Raw genomic sequence first — 17,668 nt, 5'->3', positions numbered from 1 at the left:
GAAATGGGCTCTTGGCATCCACGGGGCTCTATTTGGAAGCCTGGGATGCGCTGCCTGCCCACTTGCTGCTCATCCCAGTGTTAGGGGTTTGTCGCAGACTTGTGACATCCCGCTGCCGGGAAATGCTGCTGGGTCCCATGGTTTTGGACCTCCCAGACAGACATCCCAGTGCTCTTACAGGCATTTCCCCTGGGGCTGCTTGAATTCACGAGAATCAGGAGATGTTAAATGAGCTCTGAGTATGAACCGAAATACTTCCGTAAAATGCTAATAAAGTGTGCTGGATTTTTTTTCCTCCTTCCACCCCCAACTTTCTAGTTTCAGCACATTGCTAGCAGAAATCTGATGAATCTTCATGCTAAGAAGATTCTCAAAGTCTACAGGGCTTTGCCTGCTTTTGGACTCAGTCGTGACTGCTCCAGCAAGCCCCCTGGAAGTTCATCTAATTGCCATAATACAAGAGATTTTTAAAAAATAGATTATATCTTGTTATAAAGCCTGGGGGTCTGTCCCTGCTGGGGTCTTCGTGGGCTTTAGTCTCTCTGCCGAGGCTGCTGGTCACAGGATGCCCACCCAGGCGCCGTAAACCTCACCCCTCAAAACGAAGGGGACCTTTTCCTCCCGCGGGTAACGCGAGCCGCGCGCGGCCGTGGTGACTCCCCGGCATTCCGGGTGTTTGATCCGAGGAAATCGCCAGTGAGCCAGGAAATGTCAAGATTACATCACAGGCAGAATTTTTTTTTTTTTTTTTTTTTTTAAAGCCCTGAAAAAGGACTTGTTAAAGCCCATTTCTCTGCAGCGTGATCCCAGCTGCTTTTCGTTTTTGCTTTGCATTTCAATTTTACGGGAACAGGCAAGCAAATCCTTTCCCCCCCCACCCCACCCCCCCCCCGCAAGATATCGCTTTACTTTTCCCTCCCTTTGATTTACAGCGCTTTTGCTCACCATGGCCTCGGCGCTCGCTGGGGCTGGAGGAGCGAGTCCCTGTTTCGCTGGGCCTCTCCTGAAGGGGACATGCGTGGGATGCCCGTGGGCCACATCCTGCAGCCGGAGCACCCCAGCGCCCCAGCACCCGAGGCCCCCCGGGCAAGTTCTTCACCCAAAAGCCCCACGGGGGAGGCTGGCCAGAGCCCAGCTTGCCCACACCAGGAAAGTACGGAGGGGGAGGTGGGAGCGGAGCCACCGGCCCCTTCCCCGAGTGTTTGCTCGTGTTCCGGGTGGGCGCCCTGGGCAGCTACAAGGAGGTACCAAAACTTCATGGCAAAACTGCACCTCGTTATTCCGCTCATTTTGCACCACTGTTAAGGAGCATCCAGCAGAGTATGTGACCCACACATGTTTAATTTCTTTTACAGTCTCTGTTTTGATATATGCTGGATGTGTTTTCATAAAACGAAGATTTATTGAAACCTGGAATTTTATGGCTTTAAGGTTCAATTGAGTCCAGATTGCGAGTTTCTCCTTTTGGAAGAGGAGGAGAAGGTTTAAAAGAGCCCGAAGAGGCGTGTTCCGCCTGTGGCACTCGTGAAACTCTAGGCCAAGGCTGACACCTTTTCACTTAACTTCTACTATAATGTCAAAGCAAAAATTTACCATCAAATATTATTTCTTCCATATGTGATGCCCTGCTGTAGATACAGATCACAGCAATTGTGTTGGGCTTCCTTCTTTCAAGTTATTATCTGTGCCATAAGAAAGGCAAGACTTGGTGCAGGATCCAAGGAAGAACGGCAAGTCAGCATGAACTCAAACCATGCATAATTAATGTGTCTTCACTTACAAACACGGGCTTGCGCTCTTGATTTTTCTTGTAAAAGCACAGAGATGCCTTTGCTGCCTACAATGCTCAGGAAAGCGATGTATTTTTAAAACACATTTAGAGCTGCAGGAGTATCTATTAAACACATTCCACACATTTCTGTAACATTAAGCATAAACCGAAGCATTTTCTTGGATGCTAAGCATAGCTCAGTACAGAATAACATCGGCTCAGAAGAAAACTCGGCTCCCGTTTTGTACCCGAGAGTTTTGTGCCCAGAGAGGTGGTGGATGCCCCATCCCTGGAAACGTTCAAGGTCAGGATGGACGGGGCTCTGAGCGACACAATCTAATTGAAGATGTCCCCGCTCATTGCAGGGGGTTGGGCTAGGTGACCTTTAAAGGTCCCTTCCAACCCAAACCATTCTGTGATTCTATGAAGTAACTCCATTGCCTCCTGCAGAGATATTTTGCCTGTACATCAGGCTAGGCACGAGCAGGGCTGGGGATCCTTGTGCCGTGGGGTTTAAGGAAAAGTCTTACGGGCTCCCTCTCAGTGGCCTGCAGAAACCAAAGTGTTCATCAACCACAAGAAAATAGTGAAACGCCAGTTTTCTGCTTTGCTACCTGTGTCAGATGGCCCTGAGGGCTCTGGTAGGAAACAACCAGCATTTGAGGAAGCAGAGCCTGAGTCCAGCTCTGCAGTTACCATGGCGTAAGTAAACAAACAAGTTTATCACAAGTGATGAGGGCATCGTGCCAGGTTCAGTTAAAATAATAAAATAAAAAAAAAAAAAAAAAAAAAAAACAAACAGCCCCAAACCAACAAATTATTACAGCATGAGGAAAGTCCTGAATGAAAATGATTGTTCATGCGAATACCAGAAATATATCTTGTCATAAACTCAGGCCTCCACATCTGCTTCACCACCAGAGGATTCTTTATAAACAGCCTCTTTAATTTTATCTAACAGCCTGTTCGCAGACATGCAGTCCAAAAATACATCTCCTTTTCCTCCTCGCACTATCCTGAGCTTGGCAGGGCACCAAACATGAGGTTCAGCTCCTAGTTCAAAAAAGCCCTTCTTTAAGCATTGACTCTGAGCTTGATTTAATAAAAGCTCTGCCCGGCTTCCTCCGGGCAGCCCTAATGGGATGCAGAGCCCTGCGCCTCTCAGGGCTGCTCCAGACCTGCTCTGCCTTGGGCAGTGGGATCGTTTCATGGTGTAACGAACTTGCTCTGCCGCGGAGTTGGGGAACAGGCTGGTGTTTTCCAGAGCGTCTTCTCCGAGGGGGGCAAGGGCTTCGCTTTGCCATCCTCCAAAAAGGGGAGCGAGCGGGCAGCGTGTGAAAAGCAGAGCAGAAGCCACAGTGAGGGATGTCCCAGCGCCACAGGGATGCCCTGGTGCTACTGGTAGGCAGGACCCCCCACCCCCACTCACGCCAGCCCTGCCTTCCCCACGGGAACCGAAGGAAAAGCATCAAAGCCCCTAAACCAGCTTCCGACCCTCGAGTGCCCAGGCAGAAGATGCATCTGCCTCATCCCCCGCCTGCTACTGCACTGCCAAACACTTGTAGGTGCTCCTGAAGGAAAGACCGGGCATTTTCCAAAATAGAGGGGTGTTACAGTGGGGCTTGTTCCCAAAAAGTCCCCCCCCGACACCAGCAGCAGAACCTTCGCACCTCCTGACACTGATGTTCCCAAGCGCAGCACCGATTTTTCTGGCTGTTCATTGCCTGGGAAAGCTGGAAGGGGTATTGGCTGCCTTTCAAAGCCAGGGCAAAAATGGGTGATGTCGCCCTAAAAGACAAAAAACCTGCCCGCTGCGAGGGCTGTGCCAGGTGGTGGGCCCCACCTTCCAAAGAAATCAGTACCAGAAACACCGCGTCACGTAGCATTCGCTGCAACGCAGGATTTAGTGCTAATTAGTTGGGTAATTGAAAACGTTGAAGAATTATCCCGTTTGACAAACTGAGTGGATTTTAAGCATTGAAATTTGCAGTGATAAAGAAATATTAATGGCCTGGCACATCTTGATGTCCGGTGGAAAAGGATGTTTAATAGTTTCTCCTTATGGTTCAGTTGTTTATTTAAATGACTTGGAAGCTAAGCCAGCAGCAAACATAACTACTACTGTTGGGGGGGGGGGCTGTGTGTTAATAATAAGTAGATTTTATTTAGCATTGCATCAAAGGATTAAATGGAGTAAAATAAAGGAGGGGGGAGTTTCCTGAGTGTTCAGCGAGGCAGGTCCCATTGCCAAGGTGCGGAGGAGAATCAGCAGAAATCCCCTGGAGCCCATCCAGTCACTTGGTCACACTAATGGAGGCAAATTAGCAGCGCAGGTGTGAACGAAAGGGAACCGCTGCTTGTGGCAAGGGAGGCTCCAGGTCTCTGGTGGTGGAGGGACTCTCTTGGCTGCTGCGGGGGGGATGCTGGTGGCACGCTGGGCTTTGCTGTCATCTCCTGGCAGGGATTTTCCGACCAGTCCCTGAACCAGGGCGGCTCGAGAGCTGTGTTCTTCTCAGCTGCCGGTCCCCAGTGGCATGTCCCCACAGGCTTGTCCTCTGTGATAGGGAGGGAATCGGGGTTTGATGGAGGGGACCCCTGCCACCTCGTGCTGCAGCAGCCCCTGGGCATCCCCCCCTCCAGCCGGGTACCAAATTTCACTGTACAAGGAGCACTGGCATTCATCTGACAACACCTTACTGGCCTGAGCTTGGCCGATGCCTTTCAGCTGAATTTCAGCTGAATATTTAGGAGAAACAAATAGAAGACTGTTAATTGAGAGGGAGAAGCAGGTTTAGCTGACATGCTGCCCAGCTGTGAGCTGCAGTACACTGATCCTTCCTTTAACGTACCACAACAGGAGTGTAATTCGGTTGTAAATTAGACGGCGTATATTGGAAATCTTGCCATTTTGTTCATCACGTTTCAGAAGGTATTTTATTTATACAAGCATCCACTCACTACCGGTACCAAAATGCTAATGGTACCTGTGCGCGCTCTGCGGGAGTTCCTGACGTAACTGCATGTCACCTCTCCCTAGCACAGGTTCAGATAACCCCAGCTGGGGGGTACACATGGATTTTCCTGCCATCTCTTTTTTCGGCCAGTCCCATGGCCAGTGGGGGCAAACGGAAAAGCCACTTTCGGGTGAAGAGGCTCGGAGGGGAGCAGGATGCAGGCGAGCACAGGCACAGTTGCCCAGGTGGGTGGTGGATCCACCGTCTTTGGAGAATTCCCAAAGTTGGCTGGTCGAGGCCCTGGAAAACCTCATCCCTCTCCAAAGCCCTTTCAGCCTCAGTTGCTGCACCTGGAGCTTGCAGGCAGTGACAACCCGGCTCCGAGCATCCCCGCTCTCACCTTACGGGATGTGAGCCCCCAGAGATGTTAAGAGCTTTCTCCTGCCAAAGCCTGGAGGAGCCAGCTCACCCCATCTTAGCTGATGGCTGCGGTAAGAAGGAGGGTAAGAAGAAGGCTTGAAAAGGTCACACTAAGGCTGCAATTTCCAAACCAGTGTGAAGGAACTGGATGCCTTAAACGCCCTCCAGTTTAAACACCGGGTCTTGGCTGTTAATGGAGGATGCTGTAAATGTAGCATTTCCTTTTACCTAATAAAGGACGATTAGAGGGAGGGACTTGTTAATAGCCAGGGAAGAGCCTTTAGTCTGTGTCAGCCTTCTTCCCCATGGGTTGCCGGTGGATGAGAGCAGCTTGTGGGCAACCTAAGGCAACGTGGCCCCAACAGCAGCAAAAGTGGAGCGAGGGAGAGGTGAAGCTGAGACAGGGAAATAACAGTTCTGAAACATCCATAGATTCCCTAGATTAATTTCCATCCTTCCCCAGCGTTTTGCTGAGCACTACAGGATTCAAGCCATTATTATTTTAAGAAGTTTTTTGGCTTATCTGCCTGCAAAAATAGTCATCACTGATAAATTGAAGGCATGGCTGTCTTATCTGGTCTGCAGCCAGAGGGGCTGGAAGCAATAGAAGAAGTGTGAACTTTCTCCTTCATCTCAGAGAACATTAACTTCAAAGCCCAGCCATAAACTTTCAGATGTAATGACTATTTGTCCAAAGGAGAAACACATCAGCTTGATCAATGACTGAAAGGTATAAAACACAGAGATTACATTTGCTAAACACTTGTGAAAAATACGTGGTTATGGTTGGGCATGTGGCGGGGGGGGGGGGGGGGGGGGCGGTGGAAATGATGACTGAATTATTTGGGCAGACAGGCCTTAGGGGCAGAGCCAAGGTTGTGGTGGGTTGCTGTAGGTCCAGCTTTGAGTGGTTTCTGCCCCCAGGGAGGCTGGGCAAGCCCCAGCGCGCTGTTGGGTGCAAACCTTCGTCACCGAGCGGGGACCTTGCGGCCCCGTTGGCAGCCGCACTGCCCCGACGCTTTTCCCAATAAACCGTGGGAGAAAACTTCTCTTTCAGCTGCTCAGGCAAAGTGTTTGAGGGACCACCAGCACTTTCTCTTGTGTCCTCGCTCGAGCTGTGTGAGCACTGACCAGAGAAAAAGCCACCCTGGGCGCAGCCGCCTTGGCCCCTGAGCATCTCTGAGCTCCAGGCTGAGCCCAGGCAACCCAGCAGTGCAAACACAGCTGGGCAGGCGCATTCAGACATTTCAGACGATTTTGGTAAGATTCCCCACATCCTTCTTTTTTTTTTTTTTAAAAAAAAAAAAAGCATTTAAAAAAAAAAATGCTTTCCATTCTTCTGTCGAAAATTCCCTGGAAAAAGAGAGTAAGGATGTATTTTTGTTTCTGTGGCTTGCATATGAGGAATCTGGAGGGAAGAAAATTTATATTATGTGACTTTTTTCCCCAGAGTAACCATTGCATGTGCCTCTCCTGAGAACATCTCTTCTCCCCTCAGCCGTTAGGGCTTGAGTGAGGAGGCCAGACCCCATCTTCTTCCTGGGCGGTGGGTTCACCGTCCTTGTCCACAGCACACAGCGCTCAGGGAGACCGCTCTGTAGGATTAATCCACTATTTGGTGGAAGCGTTTTTAAAAGAAGTAACTGGAAGGACTTGCTGCTAGGCACTGGCTCCTGCTTCCTGGGGCTCTGGGGCCGGGGGATGCAGTCCAGACCTGTGCGATTCCTGCCCGGGGACGGAGAGAAGGAAGTGCCAGAGTATGAAGAGAGATTTTGAAAGGTCTGTAACATCTTTTGCCAACATCTTTTTTGAATCAGCCCTGCGTGAACAAGTGAGAGCCCAGGAGAGCCGTGTCATCCTCGCAGGAGATCTGGGCTCACTGCGGGGGCAGCTCTGCATGGGGTGGGGGCTGGAAGGTTGCCACTGCCAAAGGAATGTCACCTTGCTTTCCGTCTGTCCTGTGTTGGCCCGTCCCCTCATCCCTCTGCGAGGCATTGAAATACCTCCCTAGGGAACCAAGGAGCAAAACTGAGCCCACCTTCCTCGGCATACATGCTTGGGTCCCCAAATCCCTAGCCCCAAAGAAAACCTCGGGCAAAAAGGCGAGAAGCAAAGGCAGAAACTCCTTTCTTTACACCAGTTTGCGTCTCCCAAAATGCGGCAGGATCAGGAGCCAGCTGGGCAGCAGGAGGCACTGGCAGGGGAGGCAGCCCCACCGCAGCGCCCTGAAGGGTGACGGCAGTGACGTGCCCCCTGACGCAGGCAGAAAGCAAGAGAAACAGGTAATCGTCTGGAAAAAAAATTAGCCGATTTAACACGTCTTGCTTCTCGAGATTTGGTACACCCTCTTGGCTCTATTCAGTGTCCCGGCCACGGGTGTCCTCTGCAGGGGGGATTTTCGGAGCGGATGGAGCTGGTGGGGTGCCCCCCGCTCCCTGGCCACGCAGGTGGTGTTGGGAGGAGAGAGTGGCTCAGCTGGAGCAGACCCTACCCGCCCCTGGACATGCTCTGACCTCCAGAAGGTGAGTTACCAAAAGTGATCTTCTCCAGGCCACCGCCTCTCCCCGCTCTGTCATCCCAAACCCAGTTACTCCCAGCGCTCTGGGGAACAAGCTGCGGGGACAGCCGCAAAGGGCTAGAGCTGGGGGTGGCGGTGGGGGCTGAGACAGCATGCTGGAAATGTAAAGCACAACCACGTGCTGCATCCATCTGGTCACCCTCCTCTTCGCAGCACATCACCTTCTGTCCCCCGGCCTCGGTCCCGGCGGAGACCTCAGGGGCAAGGACAGCTAATGGGGGGGCAGTGGCAGGGCAAGAGGGGCAACGGGAGGCAGACAAGTAATTTCTTTTAAGGGTCAGCTGGCTTTACCCAGGTAAAACCAGTGCAATGCCAGCAGATCCCACATTCAATAGATCCTCAAGGGTGTTGCTGGAGCACAGTGCTCAGCTGCCCCTGTAACGCTGCTGTTTGAGGGAGGGCAGCTGGCTGCTTGGCTCCTTTCCCCCCATAAAGCCGTACCTGCGCTTTGTAGGTGTGTTGTGTATTTAAGTCTGGTCTTTGCAAAGTGATCCACTATAGCAATCCCCTTCCCGTGCACGCAGCCCATTTTTCTACCTCCACTGGATCAGGTCCTGGACTTCAAAGCGCACGGGGAGCAGTGACCCGTTTTATTACACAGTGATAAAGCAATGGCCCTTCTCTGGTTCCGTATAAATAATAAATAGTAGTTATATTTGTAGATGGAGGCCTGCCAAAGACTTTGAGTACGAGACGTGAGATTTCCTCTGAAAAAGGAAGAAGAAAACAAGAATCCTGACAGCTTTCTATTTGGTTGTGCAGCTGCGCTGAAAAAGGTGCCCCGCAGATCAAAGGGAACCTGCTCCTGTTCTCCCCAGGTGCCGCGGCGCTTTGCCTGTTAGACCAGATATTACTTATCAGGCAGCAACGCTATGAACAGCACAAATGTGCACTTTGCTCTTCAGATGCTTTGAAAGCCAGAAGGATGCCAGGTTAGATTTAGGGAAGCACATATGGATGCGTTGCCTTCTCCAGCCTCGCGCTATTCCTTACAACCCTCTGCTGCTCTGGATGAGGACAGACAGCACGGCTGTGGACAATCACAGCTGTAGAAGCATAATTGCAATTGCTGTCTGAGAGCTGCTCGGTGCTTCTGATAACCCTTGAGGCCTGCAGCGAGTGACTACAGTACAAATGGAGAGTGTTTTGGGGCAGGGATATACTATGTGAGCAACTCTGCAGCAGGATTGGGGAAAAAAAAAAAAACAACAAAAAACCAAAACACCTCTAACCTTTCAGTGTTTACAACTCACTGAAGGAAAAGATGCTCTGAGGCACAAGCACAAGTCCAGACTGAAGCCCAGATTTCCCTACTCTGGGATTTCAGGCACTTGGAAAGCATCTCTGGGGCAAAGCCCTATACCATGGCTTACCCTAAAGGCTGAGATGCTCAGCTCTCAACCTAGTCACTGGCCAGAATCACACCACCAGTCCACTGACGACAAATCCCACCAGTTCTCTGGGTTCAAAGGGCTGCTCAACTTCTGGGGACGTAATGGGAAAGTGACAGTAGTGAAGTCTCGTGTCAGTGCTGGGAACAACTGTGTTTCAGCACAACCTCCCTCTAAACCCCATACACTGTGTAACAGATGGTACATCTGTTTCTCTTTCCAGCATGATCTCACTAATCACTTTTTAAGAATCTAGCATTCAGGGTTAATCAACATGAGCTGAATTACAGTAAAGGTCCCTACAGCAACGGAAAAATCCCATGCAACTCCCTTTCCCCAAGTTATCCTCTTGGATAGCAGGGTTTATCCTCTGCCTGAATTCTGCCCAAAGCCCTGTGATCCCTGCAAAGCCAGGGCTTCTCTCCGAAGAGCTTCTGCCTCTTCTGGGTCTTTGTCTATTTGACAAGGCAGATTTGCCAATAGCTGATTTTTCTGTTCAGCAGTCAAACATACATGATATAGGTCAACCCCGAAACCCTCACAGGAATGAAAGGGTGGATTCCCAAGGAGAACGATGTCCTCAGCTGCAAGGCTTATAAGGAAAAGCTATCGTCCACTGTAATCCACTGCCTACGACTTCATAGGCTCACAGCACATACGATGCAAGTTCAAAACCCTTCTGTTTCTCATACAGGGAAAGATTTGAAAAAAGGTTTCCTAGAAGCAGTATCACACCCAGTGTGCCAGGCAGCACCAGAGGTGCGTTGGGGCTGGAGCACAGCAAGGCAGGAGACTGGCTTAGCCTGGCTGTGCCTACGCTGCTCAGTAAAAGCAGGCCAGGGCAGCGTGGCACTGCTGGGCTCCCAGGCACGGCACCTAGAGCTCGCTCCCTGAGGAGGAAAATTGTCCTGGAAACAGCTACTTGGAATGATCCAAACCGGAGCCTCAGAGTTAGCGGAGAGTCCAGAGGAGCGTGAGCAGAAGCTCCGGGCTGGAGTCCATCCCGTCTTTGCTGGCGATGCAGACGTGGTCATCAGGAACAACTCTCCAGCCGACTCATGGGCCCTCATCCTTGACTTTCCCCATCGTGCCGGTTAACACATGCCCATGCTCTGCTCTGGAGTTGGACAAGCAGCTCCCTCCAACCCCCAAGCAGCACAGCACACGTCCCCAAACTCTGGGCATAGCTACTCCCTTTCATCATGATGCTCCTCCAGCATGGTCCTACCAGCCTTTCCATCCTCCAGCTCTTCTGAGCACTCATGCCTCAGTCCAGGGCACGCAACACCCAATGACTCTTTTACACTACGGAAACCCAACACCAGTGAGCTACAGCATCATCTTCATTATCCTGGGCATTTTGAGCTGGGATTAAAAACAAAACAAACAAACCTACAAAAATACTAGTTCTCTCTTAGGTCCATAGTCACTACGCACAGGGCCAAGCTGAGCTGGAGTCAAGTGCCATACCACGGAGCCAAGGCCAACCTACTTTTTGTGGGCTGGCCCTGAGCAGTGTGGACACAACCGCTCCCAACCATGACCTCCTGGCTCCCAGGCCAGCTCTCTGGGGCAGCCGGTTTAGCCTTATAGATATTCATGCTCTGTCTGGACCAATAGGCAGTGTCAAGAATTTATACACCATTATACCCTGAGCAGGAGGATTAGGAGAGCCCTGTTGCAGGCTGCCCCACAGCCTGTGGTTTGGCCACAGTCTTAACATGTCAGTAAAATCCTCACTCCGGCTGAGGCAGAGAGGGTGTTTCAAACCTCTCTCCCCAGTGCGACATGTCCAGACTTTCTTGTGAGATTAGCTTCAAAAAAAGTCAAACCCCTTCTCTTCAGAAATATCAAAGCAAGCTATTTCGATGTTTCTAATTTTGTAGGTTAAATCTGATTAATGGCTTGCACACCACTTTGCGGGTAGTTTTGGTCAACCAGAAATTGCGCTTTTCAGCGAATAAGCTGTTCTTCAGAAATCATTGGCACTACTTGGGCCCCCCTTCCCACTGCCACAGGAGAGGGCAGGGACCTTGTAGGTGATGCTCAGCGTACGGATCAGCTCTGCTCTGGCTCTAAAATCGTCACCAGCTGGTCTCACCTTCTGCCAACTCTTCTGCTTGGAGACACTGAGGACCTTCAGTACGCTCCATCTCTCGCTGTGGGCAGCTTCTTCCCCGGCTGCACCTTTCCCGCTGCGGTCAGAACGGCCGTGTAAAGATTTCGTTACCTAATTTAATTTCCATATTGAGAATTTTTAGCTACTATCATCGGTGTTTCTATGTCTTTCCTTTCAGGACATAGATCTTTATGATCCCACCAGGTTATACTATTTATTGTCTGTGATATTTTAAATGCCTTCTTAGGGACAGGTATAAACATGGTAATGATAATTTTTGATATCAGGACACAGCAATGGGCTTCCATGGATGGCTTAGCTGAGAATGGCCACACGTCCTCTAAGGACGTGCTACTTGGCCCTGATTTTTTGCCGCCTCCATCTCTGTACACACCAGCATCAGTCAGGAGGTCTCGCAAAGCCCACCGGAGCCATTACAGGCCATTAAAGCGGTGGCCTTGGCACTTGTAGGGCTAGCACTGCCTGCAGGGTGTGAAAGCCATGCGTTCCCAGTTGTGTTCCTTTTAAAGCTGATGCAAGTGGAATTTCACAGCACGCCGCTGGCAGCGGCGGCCAGCAGACACGACAGTATCCAGGCTCCGCTTCAAGATCTCCAAGAAGCCTCTGGGGATGGCGGGGGGCTCTCAGAACCCTTTGGGGACACCTGAACGCTGCTGTGGTTGGGGATGCTGCAGCCTCCAATGGGGTTTGGTGAGCTCCTGTGGTGCCAGCGGCCTCGGCCCAGGTTGGATTCCTGAAGGAGGGTGCAGTGCCACAAAGTTGGGGCTGAGGGACACTGTGAACCTCTCGCCAGGGTCAGGGAAATGCTCAGCTGCCCCAGACCCCCAGCAGCACTGGGAGGAGGTGGCGAGTGGCAGCAGTGGGAGAGACTCAGCTGACACAGCCCAGCATCTAAGGATTTTTGCTGCTTGCTGGGGCTCTGGTTCTGCTTTTCCACGAGGCCACCAATGAAGTGGCCACGGGAGACTGGGATCGCATCAAGCATGGCTACGTTTCTCTGGGGGTGAGGGCCAAGGGTGTGAGGTTCCTGCTGTTTTCCTCCTCAGTCCTGCTGTTGATGGGGAAGGGCTTCAGGAGGAGTCGATGGATCCTGTGGTGCAACTACTGGTTGTGCAGCTACTGTTGACAACAAGGATTTGATTTTTATGACTGTGGGACCCTCTTTGAGGATTGAGGACTGCTGGGAAGGGATGAGAACCACCTCACCAAATGGGATAAAAGTGGGCCAGCAGGCTGGACAACCTGCCGGGAAATAACTTCAACATAGGAACAACGGGGGAGGGAATTGGCAACCCACCATCAAGTAAGGAAGAGCTGGACCAAGTTGGCAAGGAAAGGATTCAGTGTGATGTGGACAGGAGACACATCACAGTCAACAAAACAGGGCTGAAGGGGTCAAACCACAAGAGTATGCATATAGATGAGGAAGTACCTATCAGAGAACTTTATGGTGGAAGCTCTCATACCTCTTCTGGGAAATCAGCATGACTGGGTGCCTCTCTGAAGTGCCTGTACACTAACGCACATGGCATGGGAAACAAACAGGAGAAATTAGAGATCCGTGTGCCACTGCATGGTTACAATCTCATTGCAACCATGAGTTGTGGTGGAATAGCTCACTGCTGTGGATGCTGCAAGGGATGGATACAGGCTCTACAAGAAGGATAGGCTGGGAAGAAAAAGAGGGGGATTCTCTTGGTTTGAGGGAACAGTGGGAATGCATAGAGTTCTGTCTTGGATGGATGAGGAGCCAGCTGAGAGTTTATGGGCCAGGATAAGTGGGCAGACAAACATGGGTGACATTGTTGTGGAAGTCTGCTGTGGACCCCCTGATCAGGAAGAAGTAGTTGAGGCCTTCTTGAGGCGGGTGGCGGAAGCCTGATGTTTGCAGGCCAAGGAGGATATCAGTGACTTCAGCCACCCCAATATCTGCTGGAAGGGCAACACACCAAGGCACAAGCAATCCAGGAGGTCTCTGGAGTACGTTGATGATAACTTGCTGTTGGAGGTGATTGAAGAGACAACAAGAGGAGACAATCTGCTGGACCTCAGAATCACAAACAAGGAAGAAATGGTCAGGAATGTGAAGGCTGAGGTGGCCTTGGCTGCAGTGACCATGAGACTGTGGAGTTCGGGATCCTGAGAGGAGGGAGCATGGCAAAGAGCAGGACCACAGCCCTGGATTTCAGGAGACCAGACTCTAACCTCTTCTGATTGTTGCTTCTAAGAATCCCAGGAGATAAATTCCTGGAAAGAAGAAAGGTCCAGGGATGTTGGTTGATGTTCAGGGATCCCCTTCTACAAGGTCAGGTACGGTCTATGCCTTGATTCAGGACATTGAACAAAGGTGGCAGGAGGCCTGCATGGATGAACAAGGAGGTCCTGGCAAAACTCAACCACACAAAACCACACAAGGGTGGAAACAGAGTCAAGTAACCCTAGGAATAATATAAAGACACTGTTGGAATGTGCAGGGATGGGGTGAGGATAGCCAAAGCCCACTTGGAGTTGAATCTGGTGAGGGACATGAAGGGTCTTCTATAGCTAGAAAATGTGGGCCTGCTGCTGGATGGGGAAGAGGGAATCTGGTCATGCAGGACATGCAGAAGTCTCAGGTAGTGAAGTCAAGAAGGTGAGTGGGAGATGTCATCATGTTTTTATGCAGGGAAATCCATGCTTAACCAATTACATAGCCTTCTATGATGAGATGACTGGCTTAGTGGACGAGGGAACAGCAGTGGATGTTGTTTATTTCAACTTTAGCAAGGCTTTTGACACTATCTCCCCTGACATCTGCATAAGGAAAATGATGAAGTATGGGCTAGATATGTGGAAAGTGAGGTGGATGGAAAACTGGCTGAATTGTCAGGCTCAAAGGGTGGTGATGAGTGGCATGAAGTCCAGCTGGAGGCCAGGCACTAGAGGACAACCCCAGAGTCAACAATGGGTCCAATACTGTTTAACATCCTCATTAATGACCTGGATAATGAGACAGACTGCAACCGTAGCAAGTTTGCAGAGGAGGAAGGAAGTGGGGGGGGGGGGGTGTTGATGCACCAGTTGCTTGTGCCACCGTTCAGGGGGACCTCAGCTGGCTGTAGAAATGGGATGACAGCAATCTCATCAAGTTCAATGAAGGGAAAAGTCCTGCCCCTCAGAAGGAATAAACTCATGCACGGGTCCACACTGGGAGCTGACTGGGCTGACAAGCAGCTTTGCAGAGATGACCTGGGGCTCCTGATGGACAAGCTGGCCATGAGCCAACAATATGTCCTTGTAAAGCTGGCCAGCAGCCTCCTCGGCTGCATTAGGAAGAGTGTCACTAGCAGGTCAAGGGAGGTTATCCCTCCCATCTGCTCATCACTAGTGAGATGCATCTGGGGTGCTGTGTCCAGGTCTGAGCTCACCAGTACAACAGACACCTGGACATACTGGAGTGAGTCCCTCAGCGATTAAATGCCTGGGGCAACTGACATGAGGAAAAGCTCAGAGAACTGGGGTTGTTGACCCCTGGGAAAGGAAGGCCCGGGGAGGATATTAACAGTGTGTTTAAATACCTGATTTGGGGAGAGAGTAAAAAAGATGGAGCTAGGGTCTTCTCAGTGGTGCCCAGTGACATGACAAAAGACAATGAGCACAAGCTGAAATACTTTTTTACTGTGAGGGTGGCTGATCAGCAGAAAAGGTTGCCCAGAGAGGTTGTGAAGTCTTCCTTCCTTGGCAGTAATCAAAACCTCCCTAGACTCAACCCCGGTCAGCCTGCTTTGGCTGACCCTGCTTGAGCAGGGGCTTGGCCGAGGTGATCTCCAGAGGTCCCTTCCAACCTCAACCATGCTGTGATTCCGTGAGATTCATTTAAATCTCCAGCGTAAAGCACAGTTATTTTCAAGTATTCCATCAGTTCTCACCTCAGTACAGGAAATTTGGACTTCAAGCCCAACAGCACATTTAACCTTTACTAAACCTGTGGGGTCGGAGTTCCAGGAGAGCTTTAACAACGCAACAAGCCAAGGAAGTACAAAACGTGCCATGCCAGCCAGATGTTTCTACTGCAACAACCATATGATCAGAAGTTTCTCAAATAAAACCATTTGCTGTCAGGACAGAGTGGAGCCAAGTCAGTGTGATTCAAGTTTTTAGAGTCAATTTTGTAAAATGTCAGAAGGAGTTACTTAGTGCCACCCAGTGTTGGCAGCTAGAAAAAGGAAGGTTAAATATGGTTACAACTGGGTGTAGCCTAGTGAAACAGGAAAAAAAAAAAAAAAAAATCCCTGCTCTTGCTTTCTGTATCAAGGGGTGAGTAATTCCAAAGAAGCTGTGCAGCACTGAGGTCCAGGAGATAGCTGTTCTGCAGCCAAAATGTGGTTTAGTTGTCTTGTTAAAAAAAAAAATAAAATAAAATAAAATCTTTCACCTTTTATGTTCACTTTTCAAAGCAGGCAATCAGTTTGAGATGTAGATGGCCCCTTTTGCCACAAGACTCACTCCTCTAGTCTGGCATCAGTCTAGAGAGAAATTTGTGCTGATTTTTCTGGTTAGATGTTCAGGAATTTAGATAAGAGACAACTACATAACAGGTGTCTCTTTCCTAGGATGAATATAGTTAAAACATTGCCTTTTTCCACCTTTTTCTCAGATGCTGCACATGACCTGCTTTTTCCTTGAAGTCTTCTAAATTATACAGGATCTCACATATAACAGACATGGAAATAAATACTCTCCCGGTTATGATCTTTGGATGACTGAATAATTGCACTTAGGCTTTTGTCCTTCAAAGGATTATATAAAGCCGGTTAAGTGTCACAGTCCCATTTAACAGACACGGAAAGTGAGGTGCTGAGCAGGCACTGTCCTCCCCATCACAGCAGAGAGCTGGGTCCTGGCCAGGAGGGGATGGAAGGGACCTGGAGAACTCAAGTGGGATAGAGAAGAACGGGAAAGGAAAGCACTGAGATGCCTCCAACCCACCAGATGTTGGGGGTCAAAGGGGTCCCAGGGTTGTGGTTTCACCTAGAGCGGCCACGGCAGAGAAACCCTCCTAGCATTTTGGGCTCCTTTACTCTGCCCTGAAGGATTCTTGTTGCCCAGATGAAAAAAAAAAAAAAAAAGAAAAGAAAGACAGCAGCGGTTTGAGCAGTTCTCTGGCATTTATTTCAGAGCCTAGAAGACAGAGGTCCAAAGAAAGACTGACACAGGAGTTTATCTCAGATTGACAGAACAAAAAAAAAAAACAACACAAAGTGAAGGGTGGTTGCCCTCTGAAGCAACCTCACTTCCATGAGGTGCCACGCTGGTTATCCATGTTTCTGGGCGGGAGAGCTCTCTCCTGATATTTTTGCTTTTTTTCTCCCACCCGTGGAGCCATCTCCCAGTCACACAGCCAATTCCTTGGATTTGTGCCTGCTGACAACAAGCTTCTTTTCTCACTTACCTTTCACCGAGTGCTGGGAAAGAGGCCAGGCAGTGCGGCCGCAGGTCACGTGCTGAAAACTCCTCTTCTGGGGCCAACACACTCGGGGTGGTTTTTCTTTCCCTGCCAGTCCCACGAGGTTCCTGGAGGACCTGGGAGCTGGGCTGGCTCGGCTGGCTCCCGTAGGAAGACCTCCATGGTCATTAATTACATCTGCATGTTTCACTAGCACCCCACACGTCCTAGGTGCTCTCCCACAGAGCTCACAGTTTAAAACCCAAGGCGGAAAATCACTAATTCCTGTGACGACTGCTCAGCCTATGCCTCAGGAATTCATGAAAAAGAGAATTTTCCCGAAGAGGGGGCCACAGGACACAGTGAACGCAGAAAGAATTGGGTGGAGGAAGGAGACCAGACAAATACAGCGTTCATGGAAAAAATATATCCGTGTGTATCCCCCTAGTAAGGAAGGTTTACAATGAGAGACAGTCCCTGCTCCAGAGGTTTTACAGTCGCAGAGACGAGGATGAAATAGCAGGAAGGGGAAAGGCAGAAGTAGGGGACCGGGGAGTCCCTGCGTTACACAGAGCAATTCTGCTCAGTTTGCAGGTCCGAGGCTTTTTTAAGCCTATAAATAAACTGGGGACGTTAATGATGCCATTAATCTCCGCTGGCTGCCGTCCCAGCTATTTTCAGTGGCGAGGTTACCTTGCCTCTCCCAGCAAAAGTAGGTCTCGAGGGGAGGGAGGGTCGGGCAAGCGGCGGGGACGGATGCTGAGTGCCCGGGGCCGGGGAGCCACCACCCTCAGAGGGAGGACATTGCCACCGTCCTTGGCAGCGTACCAGGAGGAGGTGTCCCAAGCGCCAGCCCTCCTGGCTCCCAGCCTGGAGGGAAACACACAAAACCAGTTGTCAGGTAATAAATGACGGGAAAAATTAGAGTGCTGCCAGCTGCAGAGGGAAGCGCATGACTGCTCCTGCCTGCAGCAACCCCCCCCCCCCCC

General features: G+C 50.5%; 1 long non-coding RNA gene across 6 annotated transcripts in view; it reads right to left on the bottom strand.

Moving 5' to 3' along the window:
* Positions 1 to 16,382: 16,382 nt before the first annotated feature.
* Positions 16,383 to 17,668, bottom strand: part of LOC116959114 — a 59,274-nt gene continuing 57,988 nt past the window's right edge. For all 6 annotated transcript variants that reach the window (XR_006165362.1, XR_006165359.1, XR_006165360.1 and 3 more), the window contains one exon: positions 16,383 to 17,549. This is a non-coding gene — a long non-coding RNA (uncharacterized LOC116959114). The remainder of the gene's footprint in view (positions 17,550 to 17,668) is intronic.

This window comes from Tyto alba, unplaced genomic scaffold, assembly GCF_018691265.1.
Source record: "Tyto alba isolate M040663 unplaced genomic scaffold, T.alba_DEE_v4.0 Super-Scaffold_2, whole genome shotgun sequence".
NCBI classification, from domain to species: domain Eukaryota; kingdom Metazoa; phylum Chordata; class Aves; order Strigiformes; family Tytonidae; genus Tyto; species Tyto alba.
The sequence above is the reverse complement of the archived record's forward strand: the minus strand, read 5'-3'. Positions and strand labels throughout refer to the sequence as shown.